At 39.2% G+C, this 6,872-nt stretch overlaps 1 pseudogene; it reads left to right on the plus strand.

Annotated features, from left to right (window-relative positions):
- The first annotated feature begins 420 nt into the window (after positions 1 to 420).
- On the plus strand, positions 421 to 2,711 carry LOC121025223 (melanoma-associated antigen D1-like; annotated as a pseudogene).
- The last annotated feature ends 4,161 nt before the right edge of the window (positions 2,712 to 6,872 follow it).

Raw genomic sequence — 6,872 nt, forward strand, 5'->3', positions numbered from 1 at the left:
ATGCACATGATTCTTGTCCACATAAATGCAAATTAATCTTGTCTAGTGGAACATCATTGATTAGTGTCCTGCAGCTTGAGCTCTTCTGCATTTCAGAATTCCTTATTTTGTGTGTGTGTGTCTTAGAATTCTTCTTGGACCGTGTGATGCCTGAGTGGCATTGTCAATTTTGACTCAGGTCATGATCTCAAGGTTCGTGAGTTCAAGACTCCCTTTGGGCTCTACACTGACAGTGCAGAGCCTGCTTGGATCCTCTCTCTTCCTTTATCTCTGCCCTTCCCCTGCTCGCTTTCACTCTCTGCTCTCTCTCTCTCTCTCTCTCTCTCTCTCTCTCAAAAATAAGTAAGCTTAAAAAAAATTATGTCTGTTCTGGGATACTGACTGGCATTTTCTACTGGACAAGGAGAGGGTGCAGCGGCAGAAAACCAATCAGGGGAATTTCAATTCTCTGAGTGATGAATAAGGGAGGCAACAAGGGGGTTGGGGTTAGAGTCTGAGGCAAGGCTCTGCTCTTTCAAGAGGGACAGGAACCATGGCTCAGAAAAAGGAGTTGGTATGGGCCTCCTGCACTTGCAGGCCAAGGCCTCTATCGAAGACAACACCTTACTTATGCAGACTCTTATGAGGGCATCCAGAGTTCGGAGGATCCACCTACCAACCAGGCCACAGCAGCTGGGCCAAATGCTAGTTCCCAGAGTTCACAGCCCCCAACAGCCAGTGAGATGGCTGATGTTCGAGTTTTAGCAGCTGCCACTATGCCCAAAACAGTTTTAATGCTCAGAACGCCATGACAAAAGGCCCAAATCGTGTGTATGATTTCTTTCAGGCTCTTAATGCCAAGGAGATTTCCAATGTCCTATATAAGGCAGCCTATAAGTCCCAGGATGCCACCCCAAAGTTCTGAAAATTCTGCCTATGATATTTTCCACCTGCAAGTTAACAGCTAACAAGTCCAAGATGGCCTTTAAGTCCTTGAACACCACTATTAAAGTTGGCCCAAGTGCCACCTACAATTTCTCTGTCATAGCCAGTGATATGGTTAATACTTAGTCTAAGACAGCCTTTAAGGATTTGAATGACACCACTAAGCCCCCAAAAGCTTATACCCATACCCAGAATATTAAACAAGCTCCACAGATATCAGCAGATGGTTCTGAGGCTCAGACTCTAGAGTCCAGGACTATAATTTGGCTATAATTTAGAGCAAGAGAACACACAAGGTTAATACCTTGAATGTAGAAAAGGATAGCAGTGGGATTAGAGGCAAGTTCTACTGGCTGCAGGGACCTGGAGGTCTGCCCACCTTGGGCACCCTCCAATGTGCTCTGACAGACCCCATTGTCCTGGCAGAACCCATCAGGCTGGCAAAAACAGCCAGCCAGGCAGACCCCACCAGTACATCAGAACCTCCCAGCTAGGACAGACCCCACCAGCCTGGAAGAACTCAGTTGCTTGGCAGAACCCCATTGTCTGGCTTGGTACGGTTGTCTGGCTGAACCCACTGGCCTGGCAGAACCCACCAGGCGGGCAGCATCCTTCAGATTGGCAAGGCCCTCCTGACTGGCCACTACCACCTGACTGTCTTCTGCCACCTGATTGGCCACTTTCCACTGACGGGCCACTCCCACCTGATTGGTCAATTTCACCTGACTGGCAGAATCTGCACCCCTCTCCCAACTAGCATGCGTCACAGAACCTGGGTTCCCCACAATGTCCAAATGTGGCCCTTCTTCAGGAAAGAACAAATAAGTTGATTCAATACTTGATGCTTAAATATTATACCAAGGTGCCCATCAATCACTCAGAAATGCTCTGGGATATCAGCCATAAATGCACTGATGTTTATCCTGGGGAAGAAATTTGGGATTCAACTGAAGGAGATTGACAAGAGCACCTGTAGATTCTTCTCAGTAACCCCCAAGTCCCTAGCTGGCACACTGGGGACAAAGACACACCCAAGCTGGGTGTTCTCTTAGTGGCATTGGGCATCATATTCATGAATGGCAACTGTGCCAGTGAAGCTGTCCTCTGGGAGACACTAAGCAAGATGGGACCGAGTTCTGGGGTGAGATATTCTCTCCTTAGAGATCTAAGGAAACTTCTCGTTTATGAGTTTGTAAAGCAAAAGTACCTGGATTACAGACAAATGCTGAACAGCAACCCTCTTGAGTATGAATTCCTCTGGGGCCTCTGTTCCTACCATAAAGCTAGTGAGATGAAAGTGCTGAGATTCATTGCAAAGGTTCAGAAGAGAAATCCTTGCCACTGGACTGCATCATTCATGGAGGCTGAAAAAGAGGCCTTAAATGCTCTGAACGCTGCTTCAGCTGAGGCTGAGGACCAGGATGAGAGGAAAACCTGAGTGGAGATTGCAGATGGGGCTGTATCTGGGCCCAGGACCTGGGATGACATTGAGTTCGGGCTGCTGATCTGGGCAGAGGAAGGAGATTTTGGTGATCCCTGGTCTAGAATCCCATTTACCTTCTGGACCAGATACCACCAGAATGCCCACTCCAGATTTCCTCAGACCTTTGCTGGCTTCTTTATTGGCCCTGGTGGTACAGCCAATGCCATTTTTTTCTGCCAACTTTGGTGTCATTGGTTTCTTCTGGGTTGAGTGAAATTGGCGGATATTGATAATTAGTTGCAATAGTCTTTCTGCTAAGTGAGGCTGAAGCCTCAGATTCCTTCTAAACACAGCTATCTAGAGAGCCACGTTCTGTTGATTGAAAGTAGCATGTGAGATCAATTTGTTTTATGTTCCTTGTTTGTTGCTTTTCTTCTCCCTGTGTGCTGTCAATCTTTGGTATAAGAGTTGAAACTGCAAAGTGAAAAAAAAAAAATGTCTATTCTGCCCGTGCTCTATAAATAGAACAAAATAGCCCGAATGACAGCACATCTGTTTACAGCATGATTTACTTAATATTTCAAGCCACTTCTAAGACCTACTTCTCAGAAAAAAAAATCCTTTAAAAATATTACTGCTTATTGACAATGCATCTGGTCACCCAAGAGCTCTGATGGACATATAAAATGAGATTAATGTTGTTTTCATACCCCTAACACAATATTCATTCTGCAGCCCATGAATCAAGGAGTAATTTTGACTTTCAAGTATTATTGTTGAAGAGATATATTTTATGAGACTATAGCTTCCATAGATAATAATTCCTCTAATGGATCTAAACAAAGTAAGTTGAAAACCTTCTGGAAGGGATTCACTATTCTGGATTCCATTAAGAACATTTTATGCTAAGTGAAATAAGTCAGGCAGAGAAAGACAGATACCATATGTTTTCACTCATATGTGGATCCTGAGAAATTTAACAGAAGACCATGGGGGAGTGGAAGGGGGAAAAAGTTACATAGAGGGAGGGAGGGAGGCAAACCATAAGAGACTCTTAAATACTGAGAACAAATTGAGGGCTGATGGAAGGCGGAGGACAGGGGAAAGTGGGTGAAGGGCATTGAGGAGGGTACCTGTTGGGATGAACACTGGGTGTTGTATGGAAACCAATTTGATGATAAATTATATTTAATATATATAAAAAAGAACCTTTCTGACTCATGGTGAAAGGTCAAAGTATCAATATTAACAGGATTTTGTATGAAGTTGATTCCAACCCTCATGGAGGATTTTGAGGGGTTCAAGACTTCAGTGGAGGAAGTAACTGTAAATGTAGTGAAAATAGCAAGAGAACTGAAATTAGAAGTGGAGCCTGAAGGTGTGATGAATTCCTACAATCTCACAATGAAAGTTTAACAGGTAAGGAGTTAATTTTTATGGGTGAGCAAAGGAAGTAATTTCTTGAGATGAAATCTACTCCTGGTGACAATGCTGTGAAAATTGTTGAAATGACAACAAATAATTTAGAATATTACATAAAATTAGTTGATAAAGCAGTGGCAGGGTTTTAGAGGAATGACTCCAAATTTGAAAGAAGTTCTACCATGGGTGAAATGCTTTCACATAGCATCACACATCATTTGTGAAAGGAAGAGTCAATCAATGTGACAAGTTTCATTGTTATTTTATTTTAAGAAATTGCCACAGTCACTCCAAACTTCACTAACCACCATCTTGATCAGTCTGTAGTCAACTTGAAGCAAGACCCTCCACAAACCAAAAAAAAATGTGACTCACTGAAAGCTCAGATGATGGTTAGAATTTTTTAGCAATAAAGAAGTTTTTTTAATCAAGGTGTGTACATTTTTCAGACATAATGCTATTGCACAGTTAATAGTATAATGCAAACATAAATGTTACATGCACTAAGAAACAAAAAAAAATCATTTGACTAGCTTTATTGCCATTTTTACTATTTGCAGTGGTCTGGAACCAAACTGCAATTATCTCTAAGATACGCCTGTACAGCATGGATCATTCTCTAGTTAATTCATCTCCCATGCAGCGACATCTGTCTCTCCTTTGAGGTCACATAGCACTTTTCAGTATCTTTATTCGGACACATATGACTTTCTATTGTTTTATAGTCTCCACTAGAATGGATGGAGGCTTTTTTAAGTACCTGGATTTTTGTGTTTGTATCATTCACAGCTCCTTGTATATAGGAAATGCAAAATAGTTGTTGAACAAATAAATACCTTTGATGACTACAGATTCATTCATAAAATCCAGAATAATAGGAGGTAGCCTCTATAACAATACAGTTTAATATGAATTAAAAGACAAAATTATTAGAAAGTTGATAATATAAATTGTTATATTTCAAGAAATGGTAAAAACTGAAAAAAGAAAATCATTGTTTTTATTTATTTATTTATTTATTTATTTATTTATTTATTTAATTCAGCAAGTATTTAATTGAGCTCCTGCAGTATACTACTTTACTAGGGACAGAGGCTATAAAGATGAATAAGACATGGTGTTTTCCTAAAAGAGTATGTTAATTGCATGCAAGGTAAGCTTTTTTTGGGGGGGGTATTAAATTTACAATGAGTTATTAAAGGATGCCAGGAATACTTATGATTATTGTGTTAATCTTAAAAGAACTTGTCACAGAGGGAAAATATGTCTATCTAAAGCCACTCCCACAGTGCTGTATTGCTACTAAATTCAGAGCATGGGTGATTAGACTGGACCACCTTTCAATTGCCTTTCTTCCCTAAGGATCTTATGTACTTACTGCGATAATGCAACTTAAAGAGAGTTAACATAGCTTCCATTAATGTGCAACTTGCTTACTAGGAGTTGTGTCAACTTCAACAACTATCAGAAGAGCTGACATGACCACTATGATTCATATACACAAAATGACTCACGTCTCATACAGACTCAGATCATATATATATATATATATATATATATATATATATATATATGTGTGTGTGTGTGTGTGTATGCACAATTCTATATAAACTTTCTTAATTTTTAGAATGTAGATACGACCATTAAAAGTTAAGTTATAATATATCAGTGCTGTTCTGTGGTTATAAAATTTGATCTCTAATTAAATGTGACTTTTCACATTTTGACTTTTAGGGAGATGGAAGAGCCTCAGAATATTTAACAAAAAATATCTGCTGAAATGGTTAATTTTCATGAGTGAAAAGACATTGGTAGCTCACAGGGCGAATTCCCACATTACCTTTTCTTTTCATCCATAATGAATATTTTATCCATTACACTATTCAAGATTTTGAATATTATTTCCATTGTTCTTCAAAATAGGCTTCGGTTTGCTTTCTCCTTTTACCCTTTGCCACCCCTACCCTTGGTGAAATCTCAAATCAGGAAGACTTTAAAATTCTTTTCTGCTAACACATTATTAAGAATTTGGGAAGTCCTAGACTAATATAAATTGTTTTTTAGGAAATTTTTTTTCTTAGCCAGTTTGGGTTACTATAACAAAATGCCACAAAATGTATGGCTTACAAATAACAGAAATTTATTTATTATAGTTCCAGAGGCTGAAAATACAAGATTGGGGTGCCAGCCTAGTTTTGTTCTTGTTAAAGTTGTCTTCTGGGTTGTGGATTGTTAATTCACATGCCAGAAAGAGGGTGAGAGAACTCTCTGAGGTCCATTTTATAAGGTTTCTAATCCTATTCATGAAGACTCTATTCATGAGGGCTCCACCTCATTATCTAATTATCTTCCAAAGTCCCCACCTCCTAATTTAATGATATTGTTGGTTAGGACTTCAACATAATATTGGGGGAACACAAGCATTCAGTCCATAACAATTTTTTCTAAAAAAAATCCCCGAGATGCATCTTATAACATTGTCTTTTGCCTCCAAATTACTAGTGCAATGAAGCAGTGAAGAGAGTTGTTACTGATAATAATAATAAGCAATAACAATACGATTTACATAGCTCCTTTCATCTTCAACATTCTGAAAACATCCTGTAAAAGAATCATTTCTGATGTGTAACCATCTTTGGGGAAAATTTGTAAGCCATTAACTAGCTGGCCATCAGTTAGAGACAGGAAGTGAAGAACGTGTTTCCCAGCAAAAACTGCAGGATATACAATGTAATTACTAATTTAGAGTTGGTTTAGGACACCGGAGCTAATTTATGTCCATATCTTTGAAAAAGTAGCATTGGATAATTAGTGAGTACAAAGTGATAAGGATTTCAATTGTGTATCTTAGCTAAAAGACAAAGATTCCAATAACAGTATCTTCACGAATGCTGATTCAGTGCTGCTTGAATCATGGTGTGAAGCAATCAAGAGATGTGATAATTTCTCAGCTGGGAATATAATGTTACACACACACATATATGCACTCACAAAAGAATATAAAAAGTCTGTAGATTTATTGAGTGGATTTGCAAAAACAGTAATGTGTCCTAACACTAATTGCAACTGTTAATTTTACAATGCAGCTTCCCTGCCTTTTGAT

Source organism: Herpailurus yagouaroundi, unplaced genomic scaffold (assembly GCF_014898765.1).
Source record: "Herpailurus yagouaroundi ecotype Mexico unplaced genomic scaffold, PumYag 67556, whole genome shotgun sequence".
Lineage (NCBI taxonomy): Eukaryota > Metazoa > Chordata > Mammalia > Carnivora > Felidae > Herpailurus > Herpailurus yagouaroundi.